At 44.3% G+C, this 21,628-nt stretch overlaps 1 pseudogene; it reads left to right on the top strand.

Annotated features, from left to right (window-relative positions):
- Nucleotides 1–10,313: 10,313 nt before the first annotated feature.
- LOC136167949 (U4 spliceosomal RNA) lies at nucleotides 10,314–10,440 on the top strand (annotated as a pseudogene).
- The last annotated feature ends 11,188 nt before the right edge of the window (nucleotides 10,441–21,628 follow it).

The raw sequence follows: 21,628 nt of genomic DNA, 5'->3' as shown, positions 1-21,628 counted from the left end.
CACCTTGTGCAAGCTACTTGGGTTTCTCTGGGGACTCCAATGGTAAAGAATCCATTTGCAATGCAGGAGACCTGAGTTCGATCCCTGGGTCAGGAAGATCCCCTGAAGAAGGGAATAGCAACGCACTCCAGTAGTCTTGCTCGGAGAATCCCATGGACAGAGAAGCCTGGTGGGATAGAGTCCATGGGGTCCCAGAGTCAGACACTAATTAGTGACTAACACTTTCACTTTCACGCTACTTAAACTTTCAGATCCTCATCAGAAAAATGGGGATGATAAGATAGTACCTGCTGTCTAACTGGGCTTTTGTGAATCTAAGTTAAGAGATTCGTGCCTAATATGAAGTAAATGCCCAAGGAATACTTTCCTTGGGGCTCTCACTTGCAGGGCCAAGCACTGAACTCATGATCCTGCAGAGATGTTTAATAACCAACACAGGTGGTTTTCCAACGTGACCCTTTTCAGCAGCTTCAGTTCTGAGACTAATTCCTCTCCCAAAAGTTTAGGTCTTCACCTGCCACAGGTGGTGTTTATCTGGGCTCTAGGAGGCAGGGGCCTGTGGCACATGGGCACTTCTGCAGCCTTTCCCTGGCCCCACCCAAGGCCCAGAGGGCCCCCTTTAACTGCTGGTAGAGGAAACACACTTCCAAGTTGCCTTAATCACTGATTTTCACAACATCCTGCTGCCATTGTACGGAAGCTGAAGCAGCCAGCCTGTGACGGCCTGGCAAAGGCCTCATCTCCCCTCTCTCCCATCACCTGCTGAGGCTCCCAAGCAGCTCAAGAGGGCAGACTCCAGGGCAGTCTGGTACAAAAAACAGGATGGGAAAGGGTAGAGAGGAGAGCTAAGCGGGGCAGAGCGGAAGTCCTTCAGGCCAGCATCAGTGTCCTGATTGAATTTTCAGGCGGAAAACTGGAAAGGCTCAAAAAAGATGAAATCACTTGCCCAAGGATACAAGGAAATAGATAGTGCTCCCCGGAGGGATGGCCCAGTCATTCTCCTTACAAATAGGTCTTTGAAAGCAAGTTCCTTGATGTTATCAGAGCAAGACTTTTTAAAAAAATCTTTTGGTGGTAGTGGAGGGATGGGACACAAGTGAAATATATTTGAATCTTCTTTTAAGTCATATTTATGTCAAGTGCTCTCTCTCTCTCTCTCTCTTTTTTTTGGCTGCAGCTCAAGGCTCATGGGATCCTAGTTCCCCAACCAGGGACTGAAACCCCCCAACTCCCGCCCACCAGTCCCAGCAGTGAAACTGCAGAACCCTAACCACTGGACTACCAGGGAATTCTCCAATGTCAAGTAGTCCTGGTGGGAAAATGTTTCCCTCACCAGCTGGGCCTGGGGCTGGGCTGAGAGTGGGGAGACACTAATTCAGGTCACTCCCCCGAAACAGAGCGGGACCCTGTGATTCTTGCCCCTGTCCCACCCCATGTCCTTTGCCTGCCTTTTATCTGTGGAAAACTTTAGTCAAATAATAAGTTTAATCAGAGATGTGAGAAATGCAGAAACAAAGGAAAACAGTCAAAGGAGACCAAATAATAATGCAGTGATTAAGCACAGCCAAGGACCTTTAGTTCTTTCTTCAGGGCTATAGATAATATTCTGAGCCATATCCTGTGAGCTGTCTTATAGATACCAAAACCCCAGGTGGAGAAGTTAACTATATGATGACCAGACTGTACCCAGGACATGAGCTGCCACAATTCTGAGAACTGGCCTCAAAGAAATGGGAACAAATGGACCCTGGAACTGAAGATTAGCGGGACCTCAAACCAGATGACGCTGGGCAGACCCACCGATGACCAGTTCCAAGATGACTGTCAGAGATAACTGCTGTTTCTGCATGTAGCCCCCACCCCTGAACTCTGTATATAAAAGCTCTTGCCCCACAGGTTGCTTGGGGATCAAGGGATGAAGGAGAGAGTCGGCCTTTGGACAGATGTCCACCCTCCCCCCTTCCCCAGTTGCCAGCAGCTGAAATAAAGCAAACTTGGTATCCCAGCTGGTAAAGAATCCGCCTGCAATGCAGAAGACCTGGGTTCAATCCCTTGGTTGGGAAGATCCCCTGGAGAAAGGAAAGGCTACCCACTCCAGTATCCTGGCCTGGAGAATTCCATGGACTTTATAGTCTATGGGGTTGCAAAGAGTCGGACATGACTGAGTGACTTTCACTTCTTTTCTTTCCTTTCCACCAACCTGGCCTGTTTATTGGCTTTTAAGCAGCAAGCAGTGGACCCCACACACCTTTCAGTGACACCTTTGAACCCTGGAAATCACTGGTTTTGAAAGGAAAGACAGCCAACATTTTTGCCACTTTTCCAAGTAGGTTGACAGAATGATTTCCACTCAGTTCTTCCTTTACTCATATGTTTCAACTACGTCTGGGTTCTAATAGACACTAAACAGACATGTTTGTCCCTCTTGCTAGTGAGCAGTCAATATTTGCAGTATCTAAGGACTACATACTGCAGAAAAATGCCAGAGGCTTGGACCTACTTCAGACATGAGCAAAAGTCGGCCCATTTTGACTATCGCTGGCCCCTTGATCTCCCCGAGCCTTATCTGAGAGGCAGGAGTGTAGTCAGAAGCACAGATTCTGAAGCCAGAAGAACTGGCTTTGAATCCCAGATCTACCATTTCCAGCTGTGTGACTTTTGGCAACTAACTTAAACTCTCTGTGTCCTGGATTCCTCATATATGTATACATACACACATAAACACACATACACATATGTATACACATACACATATGTATAACTGAGGGCTTCCCAGGTGATGCTGGTGGTAAAGAACCCGCCTGCCAGTGCAGGTAGACATAAGAAACGCAGGTTTGATCCCTGGGTTGGGAAGATCCCTGGGAGGAGGGCACACCAACCCACTCCAGTATTCTGGCCTGGAGAATCCCATGGATAGAGGAGCCTGGCAGATTATAGTCCATGGGATTGCAAAGAGTTGGACATGACTGAAGCGATTTAGCATGCATGCTTGTATAATCGAATCACTTTACTGTTACTTTGAAATACTGTAAATCCACTATACTTTAATAAAGAAAAAAGAAATCCCTGACCTCTGGAGCTGACATTCTAATGCTGTTGGTTGTAGACTCAGAGGTAGCGTTATCATGAGGTCATGGCCACAAGCTCCTCTATTGCACAGGCCCTTCCAAAAGCTCAGTGAGGGTCCCTACCAATGCCTTTACATTTCTTGCCTAATTTTGTATTCATCATTGTGTGTTTTCTTTTTTCAAGAGAACCCTCAAAACTTCAAAAGCCTGGGACTTCACTGTGGTGCAGTGGTTAAGATTCTGTGCTCCCAATGCAGGGGGCCCAGGTTCGATCCCCGGGTCAGGGAGCTAGATCCCACACACAGCCCAACTAAAAGTTCGCAAGCCACAACCAAAGATCCCTCACTCCCCAACAAAAACTGAATATCCTGCAGGCTGCAACTAAGACCTGTGCAGCCAAAAATAAATAAGTATGAAAAAAGACTAGGACCTGAACCCAATATTCTTCTCTACAGTGGCTTGGATCCAGCATCCAAACCAGAGACAACCCATATTTGTCAAAATATCATGTAACAAGTATTCAGGTTTTTTTTTTTCCCTCTCTCACAATATACCTACTACTCAGGTATCTGCAATACACACGCAAATATAATTTCTAACCTGCCCCCATGGAGTGGCCTGTTTGGATGGCAAACAAGACTTTGCTCCAAGTGCCTCTGTACACAGAGCATGCGCAGCCCACGTCAGCCCCACCCCCAAGCTGATGTGGGAAAACACGGATTTGTCAATAGGCACAGCCATTAAAGACCCATGCAGAAAATTTACTTTATAGGTTCTAAGTCCCTCTAGAAAAATGTTTGCTTTTTCATCTGGGAATATCTAAGCAAGCAGATTTTATTTTTAATGTGGACTTTTTTTTTTTTTTTTTTTGAAAGAAGAATAAAGTTTATTAGAGCAGGGTGGAGGCGGGGAATCACTGAGAGTACAGCAAGCCGGCTTCCTGATAATCGGGGAGAGGAACTCCGAATGGGGGGTCTTTGGTCTGCTTTGGTCTGGGCCATTTTTAAAGTCTTCATTGATTTTGCAATATTGCTTCTGTTTCGTATTTTGGTTTTTTGGCCCTGAAGCATGTAGGATCTTAGCTCCCCGAATGCGGATCGAACCCGCACTTCCTACACTAGAAGGTGAAGTCTTAACCACTGGACCACCAGGGAAGTCACCTAAACAGGTAGATTTTAAATAGTTGGTTTCATATCAGTTATCTTGTGCTATTTATTGCCATTATGGGGAAAAACAGTATAAAACAGAATTGCCTGTCATATAGATCTCTGGGGGGAATTACATGCAAAATTAATTTACTCTTTAAGCCAGACAGCATATATAATTACCTGCTGTTGTTAGGACTGCAGTTTTAAAAACTTCTGGGAATAGCAGTGGGTGAAAAAGGAAGGATTTGGATGGGTGCTTTCAAATAATGACTCCATTGGCTTTGGTTTATTAACTCTGATATTAAACTACTATATAGATAGCATACTTGTTCCAGGAATTAATTATATTTAACCTTCTCCATGTATCCAAATGCCCACACAACTTTCAAAAATTGTGCTGGGCAATCTTGCTTTTAAAAATGCCTTTCAAGTGTTGGGGACAAGGATAGATTGCAAGTTTGGGACTGACATGCACACATTGCTATATTTAAAATAGATAACCCACGAGGATCTATTCTATAACACATGGATTCTGCTTAATGCACTGTAATAACCTAAATGGGAAAAGAATAGATGCATGTATATGTTTAACAGAATCATTTTGCTATACACCTGAAACTAACAAAACATCGTTAATCAACCTGGTCACCCTAATTCTACTGCAGGTCACGCTGGGTCTAGGTGTCTCCCAATAGAGACAGATGTTTACTGAAGGATTAACTACCAGTCACAAATGGACCAATATTTCCTACTGAGTTAGATTGACTAAGCCCATTGCTAAGGATTTCATTCTATTTACTGTATCATGCTGAAGCCCATTAGCTAATCAGCAACTGGCCATTAGTATGCTGGGAAAAAAATAAATGAGAGTTACAACCATATCCCAAGCAGAGGAAAACAAAGGAGATGAATGTGAAAAAAAGCCAGGGAGTGTTCCAAGCACAGGAGTGATCCCAGAATCTGTTTTTACTTTTAACGTTGGCTGCACTGGCTCATCATTGCCCCTTTGGGCTTCTCTAGTTGCAGCACCCAGGCTTCATGGTCCTGACCGGGGATCAAACCCGGGTCCCCTGTATTGGAAGGTGGACTCTTAACCACTGGACCACGAGGCAAGTCCTTGTTTTTTAAATTGAATATAGTTGATTTACAATGTGGTGTTAGTTTCTGGTGTATAGCAAAGTGATTCAGATATACATACATATATGTATATCTGTACGTATAAAAGGAATATATGTATAATACACATATATATTATTTTCCATAATGGTTTACTACAGAATACTGAATATAGTTCCCTATGCTATACAGTACTACCTTGTTATCTCAGAATCTCTTCATTTAACAAGATCTGCTACTGGGACTTCCCTGGTAGTCCAGTGGTTAAGACTCTGCGATTCTGCTTCAGGGGGTGTGGGTTTGATCACTGGTTGGGGAACTAAGATCCCACATGCCAAGTGGTGCTGCCAAATAAATAAATAAGTAAAGTATACCTGGTGGCTCAGACAGTAAAGAATCTGCCTGTGATGCCGGAGACCTGGGTTCGATCCCTGGGTCAGGAAGACTCCCTGGAGAAGGGAATGGCTACCCACTCCAGTATTCTTGCTTGGAGAATTCCATGGACAGAGTAGCCTGGTGAATTACAGCCCATGGGGTCACAAAGACTTGGACACAACTGATTGACTAGCACACTCTCCCACAAGCATGTCTGGATGTTAAAAAAATCCAACCACCAAAGTTTGGAAGAAATGCAGTCCACCCCACAGTCAAAAATTATTAAGCTCTTTCAATATTTTCAGTAATATCACAGCTGGAAACATAAAATTATTTATAGTGTATGACAGCTGTGACTGGAGAACGATATATTTTGATCTTGAAAAAATAAAAATGATGCTTTATGAAATTTTAATAACCATCTAATCCTTTATGAAAAAAATGTAGACCGCTTGGGGAAAAGCATACGAAGATTCAGTTTTAATTCAGTAGTTTGCTTTTATTTATCAGAGTAGTAGAAATTGTTTTGATGTATAAATTTATTCATGTGGAAATTATTCCCAAAACATAAATTATAGGGCCACTAAAAATGGAATAAGGTTTCCCTCTGATAATGAGGATTATTCAGGAACATTTTCACTGGGTAATTTGAGACTTAGAGCTGTTCAAGAAAAGTCTAAGGTTTCCTTCCCCAAATTATTAAAGCAATAAAAATTTATTGTATAATATTCTATCAATTAAAGAAATGACAGAAGTGAAAATTAGTTCTTCCCTATTCTGCTCTCCAGAAGTAACCATCATTTTCACTTTCAAGTTAAGTGGGATTTTTTTAAAGTGGGATTTTTAAAAAACAAATCTTTAAAGCTTAAAGCATTATGCTTTGTGCACAAAAGTGAAAAAAATTAGTAACAGCAATGCAGAGATACTTTTTCCAAGGAGCAGTTTCTCTTTTTCTTCTTGATGGCATAAAAATCAATTTCCAATCAGAAAGCTAAGATATAGTGATCCAAAAAAAAATCACTTCTTTTTTTAAATTTTTATTTTGAAGTGATTATAGTCTTGTTATGGACTAAATATTTGTCTCACCAAAATTCATATATCGAAGCCATAATCCCCAATGTGATAACTTTAGAAGGTAAGTTAGGTCATGAGACTGGAACCTTCACAGATGGGATTAGTGGCCTAAGAGGCCAGACAGCTGGCTTGCAGCCTTTCTGCTCCATAAGGATACAACCCAGGGGAGGCCTCTCATAGATCCAGATCATGCCAGCCCTCTGATTTCAGAGTTCCAGCCTCCCAAGCTGTAAGAAATAAATTTCTGCTATATACAAGCCATCTGAACTAAGAAAAGTCTCAAAAGAAGCTGCAAAAATAGGAGAGAGAGGAACTCCCTTGTGGTCCAGTGGTTAAGAATCTGCCTGCCAGCATAGGGGACACGAGTTCAATCCCTGGTTTGGGAAGATCCCACATGCCTCAGAGCAATTAAACCTATAAGCCTCTGCTCTAGAGCCCACGCTCTGCAACAAGAGAAGCCACTGCAATGAGAAGCCCGTGCACCGCAAGTAGAGAGCAGCCCCCATTGACTGCAACTAGAGAAAGCCTGCGCAGAGCAGTGAAGACCCAGCATAGCCAAAAATAAATAAATAATTTAAAAAATAGCACAGAAGTACCAGGTACCCTTCCCCAAGACTACAAAGTTATATCTGACATAACTATGGTGTCCTAGCCAAACCAGGAAATTGACTAGATCATTTCTTTTTGAAACACCAAGTATTTGGGGGGAAATTCTGCCATAAATATGATGAGGCCTATTGGATTTTTTATATTCAAATAAAATTATTCTACCAGGTATCTATACAGTAGAAGAACCTAGTAACCACCATCACTATTATATGTAACCTGAGATCAAGTCACTGTCCTAGATAGATGTCAAAACAGAATATTTCATGCCCTTTGATGGACTATGTATTGGTTTAAATATCATGTTTAAATAAGCTGAAGGCTTAACCACAGGACCCTGCAGTCCAGTGGTTAAGACTCCACCTTCCAATGTAGGCAGTGAGGGTTCAATCCCTGGTCAGGAAACTAAGGTCCTATATGCCTCAAGGTATGACCAAAAATTAAAAAAATAAATAAGCTGAATTTAAAGTAACAAAATATACTGATGGAAACTTTCATTTATCCTTAGTGGTTATGAGACTGTAAATGCATTTTTCTTTAAAATACTATTTAAATGGATCAAGTACACTTTGGAACTGCTTCAAATGGAAGTAAGCAGCATATACAATCACAGAACCTACTGCACCAACATTTTAGCTATTAACAGAAAAGCCTGCCTCCCAGGCCACATTGAGCATTAGTTCCTCAAAAGCACTGTTTAAATTTACTTTGGAAGCACCTACATTTGGTGCATCTTTTCCTTCATTCTTGAGGTTGCCTTTAGGAAAATCCAAGAACACAAATAATAAGTTAATGTTGGTATTCCCAAGTACAGTTTTATAGTTAGTAAGCAGATGGTTTGGGGCTTGGAAAACATGATGACAGTATATTTTTATATGCCAGAACTACTGGACAGGAGAACACAGCAGATCAAAGGACTTTTTAAGATTAAAAAAAAAAAATCAATTTATTTGTTCAAGAAATACTTACTGATGATCACCTGGTAGGCAGGCACAGGCCTGGGCATTGGATACACGATGCTGGATTAACCTTTTTTTTTTAATTCACAAGTTTTTCCATTGACCCCTCTGGTAGGATCTGAAAAAAGTGAAAGTATCAGTCGTTCAGTTGTGTCTGACTCTCTGTGACCACGCCGACTGCAGCCCGCCAGGCTCCTCCGTCCATGGTATTCGCCAGGCGAGAGCACTGGAGTGGGATGCTATCCTCTTCTCCAGGGGTTCTTCCCAACCCATGGATCCAGAAAGCACCAAAATCAACACTTGCAAAATGGGTGTGAGGTCACTGGAAAAAAACTCTAGAGATAAAAGTGGAGTACTTTCTAAAGAGATGCTGAATATAAGATATTCTTCATGTCTTAGAGAATACTATGTGGAAAAACATTCACATAAAGACTGTGGACGGACTGAAAAGTGGTTCAGAAGAATAAGACTACAAATGGAAATTTTATTACTCATATATATGTTATATCTGCATGCATGGTATGTATATATGTGTAATATGTATCATGTATACACATGATATATATGCATGAATCAGTAAATATATTCTCCTACATAAATGCAAGAGGGATATATGATAAAAATCTATGTCTAAATAAGTTTATTAAAAAGGCCAAAGACATCCAGAAAGAAAAAAAACATCTTTTTCAACAAATGGTGTTGAAACAATGGCTATCTATAAGAAAACAAAAATGAATCCCATCCCTAGTTCATACCACATACAAAAATTAATTGTATGGTTGAAAACTTTCAAAATAAAGTGATGGAAATAAAATATGTCTAAAACAGCTCTTGGAAGAAAAGTTATGACCAACCTAGACAGCATATTAAAAAGCAGAGACATTACTTTGCCAACAAAGGTCGGTCTAGTCAAGGCTATGGTTTTTCCAGTTGTCATGTATGGATGTGAAAGCTGGACTATAAAGAAAGCTGAGCACTGAAGAATTGATGCTTTTGAACTGTGGTGTTGGAGAAGACTCTTCAGAGTCTCTTGGACTGCAAGGAGATCCAACCAGTCCATCCTAAAGGAAATCAGTCCTGGGTGTTCATTGGAAGAACTGATGATGAAGCTGAAACTCCAATACTTTGGCCACCTGATGTGAAGAACTGACACATTTGAAAAGACCTTGATGCTGGGAAAGATTGAAGGCAGGCATAGAAGGGGACGACAGAGGATGAGTTGGTAGGATGGCATCACCGACTCAACGATCATGAGTCTGAGTAAACTCCGGGAGTTGGTGATGGACAGGGAGGCCTGGCATGCTGCAGTCCATGGGGTCTCAAAGAGTTTGACATGACTGAGTGACTGAACTGAACTGAACTGAAAACAGCTCAATCAATCAATATAAAATAAAATTTCCAAGTGGTAAGGAGTCAGTGTCTCCTAATTTAATTGAGAGGGCTTTTTTTTTTTCCTTTCTCAATTATACATACGATAATAATGTATCTTACAGTTCACAGAATTTCAGATTTAAAGAAATACGGTCGTTTTTAGGGTGGAGGAAAATATACTCCTCTCTCATCCTGTGGGACATGAATCTTAAGAGTGTGTGGTGTTAAGTGCTATAACGGTGGTGGGTGGTAGGAGTGCACCCCTAAAGTAAGCCTTACCTTTTCGAGTTTTGCAATTTGTATTAGGCATTCATATTATAGTTGCAATGAATTATAATTCCTTGTAATTTCTTAACCATCTTGCAAGTAGGTCACATGATTAGCCCAGTGTACATTAATGAATGAATGAGAGAATGAATGAACGCATAAAGAGCTAGAGCCCACATCATTAAAAAGTCTACAAACAAGAAATGCTGGAGAGGGTGCAGAGAAAAGGGAACCCCTCCCTATACTGTTGGTTAGAATGTAAGTTGGAGCAGCCACTATGGAGAAGAGTATGAAGGTTCCTCAAAACCTACAAATAAAACTACCATTTTAGCTTTGCGCAGTGGCAGTATCGTAGCCAATGAGGTTTATCCGAGGTGCGATTATTGCTAATTGAAAACTACCATATTATTCAGCAATACCACTCCTGGGCATATATTCAGACAAGAATTATAATTCAAAGAGATACACCCCTATGTTCATAGCAGTACAATTTACAATAGCCAAGACACAGAAGCAACCTAAGTGTCCATCGACAGACAAATAGGTAGAGATGTGGTACATATACACAGTCGAGTATTACGCGGCCATAAATAAAATAATGCCATTTGCAGCACCATGGATGAACCCAAAGATTATCATTTTAAGTGAAGTAAGTCAGATAAAGACAAATATTACATAATGTCACTCATATGTGGAATCTAAACTATAACACAAAATGACACATCTACAAAACAAAAACAGACACACAGATATAGAGAACAGACCTGTGCTTGCCAAGGTGGACGGGGGTAGGGGAGGGCAGGATTGAGAGTTTGAGGTCAGCAGAGGCAAATCCTTTTACAAGATGGATAAGCAACAAGGTCCTACTGTATAGCACAGGGAACTATATTCAATACCCCATGACAAACCATAATGGAAAAGACTATGAATAGATATATTTTCTGTACAGTCACTTTGCTGTACAGAAAGAAACTAAACACAACATTACAAATCAACTATACTTTGATAACATTTTTAAAAAAGAAACCAGGATCCAGAAAAATTAAGTATCTTAACCTAAGATCATCCAGCGAGTAAGGGCTCTAAGACTTGGTTCTTCTGCCACCTCTTCCTCCTAAACCATTTATCTTTGATTGACTTCCCTAAAAGCAGAGCCTGAGCTGAGGATGTCCTGTGCATGTGATTTATTGAGGTTGCTATCTCAGGAAAAACCTGTAAGAGATGAAGGGAGGCAGGATAGGGCCAGGGACTGAAGGCCCATGAAGATGAGAGTTCAGCCAAAGTCCAGCCTCAGCCTGCTCGCAGGACCCCTGGAGCAGCAGCATCCACCTTGGCGCAGGGGACGGGGCTTGTTTATTTAAACTCCCACATCAGCCTGTTCATGGCTTGGGGGGGCACCCACCTTCTCATGCAGCGGGCAGGCGTCTCTGAGCCAAAACTCAGCTGCACCTAGAGAAAGGGGGTGCCAGCCAGGAAAGGGAATTTGGATCAGGCTACACAGCCTCCACCTACCAGTGGGAGGAGCGTTCTCTTTAAGATTCACAAGAACATGCGGTGGCCCAATGGAATCCTGTGTGTGTGTTAGTCGCTCAGTCGTGTCTGACTCTTTGAGACCCCACGGGCTGCAGCCTGCCAGGCTCCTCTGTCCCTGGAATTCTCCAGGCAAGAATACTGGAGTGGGTTGCCATGCCCTTCTCCAACAATGGAATATGACTCCGCCATAAAAAAGAACATGATTTTGCCATTTGCACAACATGGATGGAACTAGAGATGATCATACGAAGTGAAGTAAGTCAGATGAAGAAAGACAAGCACTGTGTGATACCACTTACATGTGGAATCTAAAAAATACAACAACCTAGTGGATGTAACAAAAAAGCAGCAGAGTCACCAGCTGGGGAGAGGGGTAATATAGGCGTGGGGGAGCAGGACATACAAGCCCTTGGGTATAAGTTAGGCTCAAGGATGTATTGTACAACACGGGGAATATAGCCAATATTTGTAATAACTGTAAATGGAGTGTGACCTTTAAACATGGAATTAAAAAAAAGACTCGAGGAGAGGAGGCCTGATTTAGCCTGCATGGGTTACCCTTGGCTGTGTACTTTGGTCATGAAGAGTTCAGACATGAATTTGAGGGACTTTCTTGGTGGTCCAGTGGTTAAGACGCTGCACTTCCACTGCAAGGGGGCAAAGGTTCAGCCCCTGGTCGGGGACCTAAGATCCCGAATGCCATGAGATGTGGCCAAAAGGTTAAAAAAAAAAGATGAAGTCTGAGCCTGGCCAGTTCTTCCTTTAAAGGATGACAGCTACACAGGACGTCAGTACTCCCTAGACTGCCTCCTCCCCGTCCTCCCCTCTTCCTCCCCCTTCATCCTCCCCTCCTCTTCCCCCCTCCCTACTTCCGTCTCCCCTCCCCCTCCTCTTCTTCCTCTTCTCTGCCTTGTCTTTCTTTTTTTTAAATTACCAAGTGACTAAGAGCCAAGCACAACTAAATGAGGTGCTAAGGACGAATATTATCCCCAGGTTGGTGCTGCCCGCATTTTACATCCCTTGGGTTTCCTGAGCACTTCCCTGCACACAGGCTCCCTAGTCTAATTCTCCTGGTGTCCTGTCCTCTGCCTGGCCATTTACAGAGCTTCCCCAGGAGCCCTTAATCCCTGAGGCCCTGAGGCCACCGGGTCCCACCATCTACTTCCCCTGTGGGTTTCTCCTGGGAACATTTAACGAATACATAACTTTCACATGAATCCTACTCTTCGGGTCTATTTATAAGAAATCCAACCTAAAACATTCCTACTTTACAGTCAGGGAAACTGAGAAGTAAGTTGTCCAAGCTATTAATTAAAAAAAAAAAAAAAAAGTGATAACACTGAGATTGAAACCTGGCCCTCTTCTGGTTCTCAAATCCACATACCAACCTTTATATCCAATGTGGCTTCGGGAACCCAGGTCCTCATTAACATCTAGATCTCTCTGGAGAAGGCCAGTTCTGGACAAAATGCTGCTAGAAAGGGGTCAGCCACGCCAAGCCAGTCACCTCTTTATCCACCATCTTAGGGTATGTTAAACTTAGCTCTTTAACGTTAGTTTGTTAAAGTTAGTTGAATAGACTGTGCCATCTGTCCTCAACTCTGCTCCCCTCTGCCTGTAAAACCCAGAAAAATTTCCAATATCCAGCTACCAATGTCCAAATCCTGGCAATGATAAACTTTTCACTGTGCCATAATGAAAGGAGAAAAAAAGGTCAATGTGGCAGAAACCAACACAACATTGTAAAAGCAATTATCCTTCAATTATAAATAAATACATCTAAAAAGAAAAAAACAAAAAAATGCCAATGTGGTAAATTTTGTTTGATGCCAAATATATTCACTTAAACCCACCCCCCCCCCCTTTTTTTTTTTCAATCTTTGGCCATACCTCGAAGCATGTGGGATCTTAGTTCCCTGACCAGCGATGAAACCCCTGCCCCCTGCAGTGGAAGCACAGTGTCTTAACCACTGAACCACCAGGGAAGTCCCCAAATATATTCAATTTAAAAAACTCTATTCTGGGGTGATGTCTTTCCTTCATTTTGTGGGGTAGGAGGTGGGGAGGAGCCACTGGACCTGTGAGATCTTAGTTCCCCAACCAGGGATTGAACCCAGGCCCTTGGCAGTGAGAGCATGGAATCCTAACCATTGGACTGCAGGGAATTCCCTTCCGACATTTTTAATGTTCAAATATCTTCTTTTGTACAAGATAATAGTAAAAATAGATAGACGTTGATTTTTTTAAAGTGGTCTAATGTAGCAAGCCTAAAGTTGGCAACTCTGTAATTGTAGATTTTTTAAAAGGTGATGGTGGGGGGGTTGGGGGGCAGTTTTATTCATCTTGAAATCAAGTTGTCTGGAGGTTAGTATCCTGGGGAATGTACCAGGACCCGCAGGTGTCAGGAAATTTTCTTATTTCAGCAGAACCCTTTCTTAATCACGACCACCAGTGTTAACCACGATTCTCTTGATAGCAAGTGACAGGAACCCAATGATCTCAGATAAAAGGGGATTTTGCAAGGCTTTCATTATTTCAAGAAGGTGCTGGTAGACTTTACAGATGTTGGAACTAAGTGCTCAAAAACCACTGTGACTAGGAGTTTGGGATTAACGGATACACACTACTATACTATATATAAAATAGGTAAATGACAAGGTCCTATTATGTAGCACAGGGAACGCTACTCAATAGCATGTAGTAACCTATGACAGAAAATATACGTACATACATACATATGGATAACTGAATCAGTTTGCTGTGTTCTTGAAACTAAACAATACTGTACATTAACTATACTTCAATTAAAAAAAATCTGCTGTGACTCTCCATGTTCCTGAGTATAACAGCTGTGTACTGTTACAAAACCAACCACCTCAAAAATCAATAGATTGAATCAATAACAGTAGGACTTCCCTGGCGGTCCAGCGGTTACGACACTGCACTCCCACTGCGGGGGGCATGGGTTCTACCCTAGGTTGGGGAACTAAGATCCCGAATGTCATGTGGTGCCACCAAAAAATAGAAAAAAAAAAGATTAAAAATAAAGTAAAACCACAACAGTCACTTATTACACTCGTGAATCTGCCTGAGATAGAGTCTGGCAGAGAAAAGAGACATCACATCCGCTCCATGTGATGTCTGACTGGCAGCCTCAGCAAAGGGCTGGAACTCTGCTCCTAACTCTGGGCAACATGCTGCAAGCTGGTTCTGTCAGCTGGGCCGAGGGCCTCAGGGACGGGTGTCTCCATGTGGCTACTCACAGCATGAGAGCTGGATTCTGAGGGCAAGCGCAAGAAGGGGGTGCTGGGGGGAGCTGTCGTGTGTCGCCTCCTATGAGCTGGCCTCAGAGTCAGAGGGCACCCCTCCACCCTCCTCCATCGGCAGTGACAAAGGCTCACCCTATTTCAAAGGTTGGGGTTAGTTATAGACTCCTGCTTTTTCTTGGTGGGGGGCATCTCGAAGCTTGTTCTCTCAGTTCCCTGACCAGGGATGGAACTCGTGGCCTCTGCATTGGCAGGTGGATCCTTAACCACTGGGCCATGGGGACGTCCATAAACTCCTCCTCTTGCTGGGGAGTGGCCAGGCTCTGGAAAAGCATGTAGCATGAGACACATGACCTCGGCCACCTTCTGGAAACACGATCTGCCACACCTGGCACTGTCTTCACTCTGCAGTGAATCGCTCCCACGCACGGAGGGCGTGGCCATCCAGGATCTCAGGCTCTCATCTTCAGCTCCATCATCTGAGAGGGGTGCACTCTTGCCTCTGGCCCAGTTTGGGGTGAATCTTGGTCCCAACTATAGCGGGAAGAGGTTGAAAAATGTGATTGGCTTATTTGGGGTCAGAGACCTGCCAATGACTGTGGCCTACAGGAAGAGATCTGAAAGAACGTGGGCTTGCTTCCCTGGTAGCTCAGACGGTAAGAAATCTCCCTACAACGCAGGAGACCCAGGTTCGATCCCTGGGTTGGGAAGATCCCCTGGAGAAGGGAATGGTTACCCACTCCAGTATTCTTACCTGGAGAATCCCACGGACAGAGGAGCCTGGCGAGCTGCAGTCCATGGGGCCACAAAGAGTCAGACACGACTGAAGAACTTTTCAAGCATGGGACCAGAGGCAGGATGGAACAAGCCACAGAACCAGCAAAGGGGAGGAATGCTTTCCTGAGGAGACAGGTCCATAACTGTCCACTACAGGGCTTGCTCCTAAAGGCTCTTCCCTCCCTGGTGGGGTGACACGGAACGCGGCCCCAGTGAACAGGCTGTCTGGTTACAACCCCAAGAGAGGACTTGTACTGCCTTATAGGTCCAATTCTGATAATACAACAGGTTTGGATGGAAGTTGCAGAGATTTACATTTAAAGAAACAAACCGGACAGGCTTGGCAATATATGGGATTCATTTCCTTCTGGAAGTTCCTGCCCTGAAGCGGTGCGATGTTTCAAGCAATCTGATCCTGAGGGCTGAGAGCAACTCACAAATGTTTCTCAAAACAGCTTCTTTGGTTGAACACCTCAGCTTTTGGACGCCAACTTTGACCCCCAAAGTGCAAAAAACCACTTGAGTTCATCTGAGTAAAATCGAGATCCAGGGATTATCAAGACCTTCCACCACCTGGCTCCAGCTAAAAATCACAAGCCTCCATTTCCACTTCCAACATAAATGAAAAAAGGTAAAGTTTAAAATAATAGTTTTGAGAATTCCCTGGTTGTCCAGTGGTTAGAACTCTATACTGGTGAGGGCCTGGGTTCCATCCCTGGTCGTGGAATTAAGATCCCATAAGCGGTGCAGTACGACCAAAATAAAACAAAAACACCCCATTTTAAAATGCATTTCAGGAGACTTCCCTGGTAGTCCAGTGGTTAAGAATCTGCCTTTCCACTGCAGGGTGCACAGATTTGGTCCCTGGCTGGGGAACTAAGACCCACATACCCCATAGTACAGCCAAAAAATAAATCAATAGAAATAAATTTAGGACTTCCCTGGTGGCGCAGTGGATAGGAATCCGCCTGCCAGGGGCAGGGATCACAGGTTTGATCCCTGATCTGGAAAGATTCCACAATGCTTCAGGGCAACTAAGCCTGCACTCTGGAGCCTGAGAGCCGCTTCTGAACCCAGGAGCCTAGAGACCGTGCTCTCGACAGCAGAAGCCACCGCAATGAGAAGCCCGCACGCTGCAACTAGAGAAAGCCCATGCACAGCAATGAAGACCCACCGCAACCAAAATTAAATAAATTCATTCATTCATTCATTCAAAAATAACTTGAAACACTTTTCAAAAATTTTTCACCTGTTGCTAGTTTCCTAGGGAGTGGATTAGGGATCTTTTTTGTTTTCTTCTTCATCTTTTTCTGTATTTGAGGAAATCCAATAAGCATCACTGTAGGGGGAACAAAATTCTTCCCTGGGTAGAGGGGTCCTCTCAAATCTGCGGGTGAGGCTGGAGCTCTGCCATGGAGAACTGCTGAGCTGAGCTGCTTCCATCCGCAGCCAGCCATCCCTGTAAGAAGGTGATCACAGCAACCCCCAGCCTGCCTGTCCCCTGCCCGGGAGTGCAGGACTGGGCTCTGGAATAAGATGCACAATCCTCCCCCACCTTCCCAGCACTGCCCTCCGGGTATTTGAAGAGCCTTATCCAGGTCATCCCACACCTCAGCCGCAGCTCTGTCGCCAAGTTAACCAGACTCAGGATGGTGGACGGGAATGCTGCCTGCCCTTCTGGTCAACCAGGAATGCTGCCCGCTTTCAAGCCGTCAGCCACTGCAGCACCCCCTGATGGTGTTATGTCCAATTTACCTTCATTCCCAAGGGTCAAAAGAGTCAGTTTAAAAACTGTCTAATGTCAACTAAGGCATCTGCTAAACCATTCTGTTGGTCCCTTTGAAGCCCTGGATGACTCAGGAAGAGGCTATTTTTGTGCTCATTGTTGAGGGCGGCAGGTATCAACAGGAAAGTGAGCCCTGTGGAGTGACATCACGTCATCGCAGACAATGGAGTGTGCAGCCACCACCGCAAAGCTGCTGGCTGAGCCTGAGAGCTAGGGTCCCCCCTCCCCTACTGAGGCGCTCCCCTGTGCTTTAGAGGAGCTTCACGGAGCAGAGGTCAGAGGCAGATCGAGGGGCCTGGGAACCCACCAGCCTCTGATTTGAGTGGGGTGAAGGGTCAGTGAGGGGAGACAGAGAAAGAGAGAGGATTTCTGCTTCTGCTGACCCAGGCCATGCCCTTGGTCTGGAGTGTATGTGCCTTTGGGTCTGTATGTGTGTGTGTGCATGTCTGTCTGTGTGTATTTCTCTATGTGTGTCTGGTATATGTGTATGTTTGTGTAACCCTGAGTGTGTGTCTGTGTGTGTCTATGTTTGTGTCTCTGTATGCCTCTGTGTGTGTCAGTGTATGCCTGTGTGTGTCTATGTATCTGTGTGTGTGTCTGTGTATGCCTGTGTGTGTCTGTGTGTGCCTCTGTGTGTGTCTATGTATCTGTGTGTCTGTCTGTGTGTGCCTCTGTGTGTGTCTGTGTATCTGTGTGTGTGTCTATGTATCTGTGTGTGTCTGTGTGTGTGTCAGTGTATGCTGTGTGTGTCTGTGTATCTGTGTGTGTGTCTATGTATCTGTGTGTGTCTGTGTATCTGTGTGTGTGTATGCCTCTGTGTGTGTCTGTGTATCTGTGTGTGCCTGTGTGTGTCTGTGTATGTGTGTGTGTGTCTGTGTATGCCTGTGTGTGTCTCTGTATGCCTCTGTGTGTGTCTATGTGTCTGTGTATGCCTCTGTGTGTGTCTGTGTGTCTGTGTATCTGTGTGTGTGTCTATGTATCTGTGTGTGTCTGTGTATCTGTGTGTGCCTGTGTGTGTCTGTGTATGTGTGTGTGTGTATGCCTCTGTGTGTGTCTGTGTATCTGTGTGTGTGTATGCCTCTGTGTGTGTCTGTGTATGTGTGTGTGCCTGTGTGTGTCTGTGTATCTGTGTGTGTGTCTGTGTATGCCTGTGTGTGTCTCTGTATGCCTCTGTGTGTGTCTATGTGTCTGTGTATGCCTCTGTGTGTGTCTGTGTGTCTGTGTATCTGTGTGTGTGTCTGTGTATGCCTGTGTGTCTGTGTATGTTTATGTTTATGTCAGTGTATCTCTGTGTGTGTGTATATATATATATCTCTACAGATGATCATACTAGGTGAAATAAGTCAGACAGAGAAAGACAAATACATGATATCACTTTTAGGTAGAATCTAAACATTGATACAAGTGAACTAATTTATAAAACACAAGCAGACTTTGAAAACAAATGTCTGGTTACCAGAGAGGGAAGGGGAGGGGGAGGGACAGATTAGAAGTTCGGGATCAGCAGACACAAACTATTAAACATGAACAGATAAACAAAAAGGCCCTACGGTATAGCATGTGTGCTAAGTTGCTCAGTCGTGTCTGACTCTTTGTCACCCCATGGACTGTATCCCACCAGGCTCCTCTGTCCGTGGGATCCTCCCGGCAAGAATACTGGAGTGGGTTACCATGCCCTCCTCCATGTGGTCTTCCCACCCCAGGGATCAAACTCGAGTGCCCTACGTCTCCTGCATTGGCAGACGGGTTCTTTACCACTAGCGCCTACCTGAGAAGCCCCACTGTTACTATAGGTAACTATAATAAATATCCTGTAATAAACCATAATGGAGAAGGAACGAAACTGCGCCATCTGCAGACACACGGACGGACCCAGAGATTGTCATACAGAGTAAAGCAAGTCAGAAAGAGGGGCTTCTGGGGGGCCAGTGGCTAAGACCCCATGCTCCCGCATGGAGCCTGGGTTTGGTCCCTGTTCAGGGAACTAGATCCTGCATGCTGCAACTAAAGGTCCTGGGTGCCACAATTAAGACCTGGCGCAGCCAAATAAGCAGATATATAAAAATAAATGAAAATGAGCCAAGGATCTGAATATCAGTTTCTCTAGGAAGATATACAAATGGCCAATAAGCACATGAAAAATGCTCAGCATCATTAGTCATCAGGGAAACGCAAACCAAAACCACACTGAGATACTACTTCACGCCCACTAGTTTGTCTATAGTCAAAAAGGCAGAAAATAACAATTGTTGGCAAGGACGTGGGGGACCTGGAACCTTTGTATTCTACTGGTGGGCACTTAAAATGATAGGTACTGTGAAAAACAGTATGGCAGTTCCTCAAAATGTTAAACATAAAAGTTCCATACGACCTAGCAACTCCACTCCAAGGTGTATAGCCAAGAAAATTAAAAAACCTATGTCCACACAAGAACCTGTACACGAGAGTTCATAGCAGCATTACTCGTAATAGACAAAGAGTGGAAACAATCCAAATGTCCATCAAGTGATGAATGTGGAATATCCATACAATGGAATATTATCCAGCCATAGGAAGCAATAAAGCACTGATACCTGCTACAATATGAATAAACTTTAAACCTTAAAAACAATTATGCTAAATGAAATAAGCCAGACATAAAAGGCCACATATATGAAATATCTAGACTAGGCATATCCATAGACTTGGAGGGCTGCCCAGGTGCGACTAGTGGTAAAGAACCCATCTGCCAATGGAGGAGACATAAGAGATACAAGTTCGATCCCTGGGTGGGGGAAGATCCCCTGGAGGAGGGCATGGTTTCCCACTTCCCATTCTTGCCTGGAGAATCCCATGGACAGAGGAGCCTGGTGGGCTAGAGTCCATGGGGTTGAAAAGAGATGGACACAAATGAAGCAACTGAGTTCACACACACAGACATGGGAGGTAGATACAAGTGGTTGCCAGAAGCTGGGAGCAGGGGAAAGGGGAGGAATTGCTAGTGGGTTTCCATAGAGGGTTTGTCTGGGACTGAGGGATTTCCATGGTAGGCCTCTCAGTGCTAAGCTTGGATATTTCTAAGCAAACCCTGAAGAAGTGGTTTCCCTATTCCGTATCTGTAAACGAATGTGTTAGGTTGTCGCTAAGGTCCCTTCTAGCTCACAAATTCTTTGAGATTTTATTTGTGAGGAAAAAAAAAAACAAACAAGCAACAACACATGATCAAAGCCTCAAACCAGAAAAGCCTGTTTTCCTTTCCCCGTCTGGCAAATGATACGCCCTGGGGCCAGCTTGCTGTCCAGACCTCTTGGTCATTCCCAGGGTGTCATGGCTCCCCCTGAGTGTGGAAGAAGCAGCATGGGTCCCCTGTTTTCTAAAAAAGACCCCCGCTTAGTCTGTAATCCCAAGCCTGTGAAATCAGGACATCTGGGCGTGGGACCCAGGCCAGGAGGACTTTTTAAAGAGCTGACCAGGGGATTCAGCTGTGCAGCCAGGTGTGAAAGCCAGGGGCTGTGCCATCTGACACCTGCTCTGCTCCTCCCTCCCGGGCCCTCCCACGACTGGGCCACGGGCTGCCAGGAAACAACAGATGACTCAGTCAGGCTCGCGGGAAGCCGAAATAAGACACTTTGGGGGACGCTTGAGAAAGGCAGGAGAGGCCGTAGTAGACCATAGGTGGGGTTGTGGGGCTGCGGGTGGCTGGGACCGAGCAGAGGTCAAAAGAAATTGAGGAAGATCAAGGAAAACCAAGCACAGAGGCACCCAAGCAGAAGGAGGCCACACACTAGCGATTGCTGGTCCCGCTCGGCTTCCTTTCCAGGGTTTTCCTAACTCTGTTTTTGTTTTTTCAAATTTATTTAAAAAAATTTTTTTGGCCACATCATACAGCATGAGGGATCTCAGTTCCCCGACCAGGGATCGAACCCTTGCCCCCTGCACTGGATACTCAGCCTTGACCACTGGATCACCAAGGACGTCCCTCTGCTGGCTTTTATAGTAAATCCTCTTCTTCTTAGTAGCAGGAGACACTGTACTTTCTAAAGATGGCTACAATAGTGTCTCCAGCCCACAATGCTCTCCTCAAAGTGATCTCACCGCTTCCCCATGGAAAGGTGGCAGGTAATTTCTGTCCCCTTGAATCTCGGGGTGACTTTATGTTGTAACCACCAAGATGCAACACAAGTACTATATGCGACTTCCAAGGCTAGGTCAGAAAAGCCATGGAGGTTCCATCCTGATCTCCAGGCACCTTCTCTCAGCGAGCCCTGGGCCACCAGCTAAGAAATCTGACTGCCCGAAGACC

Source organism: Muntiacus reevesi, chromosome 4 (assembly GCF_963930625.1).
Source record: "Muntiacus reevesi chromosome 4, mMunRee1.1, whole genome shotgun sequence".
Classification (NCBI taxonomy): domain Eukaryota; kingdom Metazoa; phylum Chordata; class Mammalia; order Artiodactyla; family Cervidae; genus Muntiacus; species Muntiacus reevesi.
This window is presented reverse-complemented; position numbering and strand designations above follow the sequence as displayed.